Source organism: Corvus brachyrhynchos, unplaced genomic scaffold (assembly GCF_000691975.1).
Source record: "Corvus brachyrhynchos isolate BGI_N302 unplaced genomic scaffold, ASM69197v1 scaffold412, whole genome shotgun sequence".
NCBI classification, from domain to species: domain Eukaryota; kingdom Metazoa; phylum Chordata; class Aves; order Passeriformes; family Corvidae; genus Corvus; species Corvus brachyrhynchos.
The window spans coordinates 1,276,977-1,278,361 of record NW_008236761.1 but is presented as its reverse complement, the minus strand read 5'-3'; the positions used below and the strand labels follow the sequence as shown (position 1 = coordinate 1,278,361).

Sequence of the window (1,385 nt, the reverse complement as noted above, 5' to 3'; positions counted from 1 at the left end):
GGGGGCTGGGGGGCATCAGGAGCACCATCGCCTCGCTGCCAGTCCCTCCACTCCGGAGCTGGGGGATTAAAACTCCCGGTTCATCGCCCTGAGGGAGAGCCTGACCCCACTGGTGGAGCTGGACCACGCTGGTGGCGGCGGGGAGCTGATGGAGGGGGGGTGGGAAGGAAATCGGGCCCCCCCTCCTTCTCTGTGATTCCCAGGGGGGTTTCGCAGCCTGGGAAGTGGGATGAAGGCGCTGCTGCCATTTGAAGCATCTCTGGACGAGAACAATCATCTTCACATTCCCTGCCAGCCACCAGGGCTGTCCCCCCACCCTTAAAATGGGGTGACAGTGTGGGGGACCCTAAAAATGAAGCTCTGCTGGACCAACCCTCCCCCATTTGCCCTTTTTCTCCCCCTTTTCCTGCTTTCACCCCAGGACGCAGGCGAGAGCAGTGCTCCCAGACTGGGACACCCTGTTGTCCCCATGGGAGACGTGACAACCGTGGTGGCAGGGATGAATCAGGGTGTCCCCAATCCCACACAGCTGGGTGAGTGACGGGAATGCTGCCATCCCACATGGAGCCATCCGTCTGTCCGTCAGCAGGGTGAGTGGGTGTGTGCTATAATTGGGATGATGAGGATATTTTGGGAAAGGGTGGGGGGGAGGATTTCGGTCACTTGGGGGCTCTTTGTTATTAAAGGTCACCCGTGCCGGAATGATCCCAGCGTGGTCTCATCCTTCACCTCGGGATGGGGTGGCAGGGACAGGGTGAGGACGGGCACGGCTCCCACCGCCCATTGGCGTCACTGGGAATGTCACCCACCGGTGCCACTGGTGATGAAGACCCCCGGGGGGAGGAAGAAACTGTTTCCACTACTGGGGTGCAGTTATTCTGTCCTGGATAACCCTGAGGGGGATATCGGGATATCCATCCCGTGTGCCACAGCGCATCGGGATGTGGCACTCCCTGGCTGGACAAATGGGACACCGGACAGCTGGAATAGGGGACACCAGGTCGTCCTGGGGAAAACTGAGAGGAACAGAGGGAACACCCGGCCTGACTGCAACAGGCTGTCCCCACTGTGGGAAAACTGTCCCCCCTAGGGAACAGGACAAGGACAAGGCACGGCATGCTGCAGGACAGGTAGGAAAGCGGGGTGCAGCACTCCTGGGTGCCCCCTGCGAGTCCATTTGGGGGAGAAAAAAAAACCCTTATTTTTTTTTTTATATTTCCTGCTGGGCACGTAAAACCCACCCCGATCAGGTTGTTCCCGTTTTCCCCTCCCCAACCCCTCCGCGGGTGGGATGAAGCCCATCCCCTACAAATCCCGCCCCCGGCCCGGTTCCCGCCCGTAATTCCCGCAATTCCCGCGTTCCCCGCCTCGGCCGGCAGGGGGCG

General features: G+C 60.4%; 1 long non-coding RNA gene across 2 annotated transcripts in view; it reads left to right on the top strand.

The window, feature by feature from the left end:
- The first annotated feature begins 6 nt into the window (after positions 1–6).
- Positions 7–1,385, top strand: part of LOC108444905 — a 4,200-nt gene continuing 2,821 nt past the window's right edge. Inside the window, exons 1-2 of one of the 2 annotated variants that reach the window (XR_001859627.1) lie at positions 7–590; positions 1,091–1,130. This is a non-coding gene — a long non-coding RNA (uncharacterized LOC108444905). The remainder of the gene's footprint in view (positions 591–1,090; positions 1,131–1,385) is intronic. The other variant, XR_001859626.1, reaches the window with a different exon arrangement.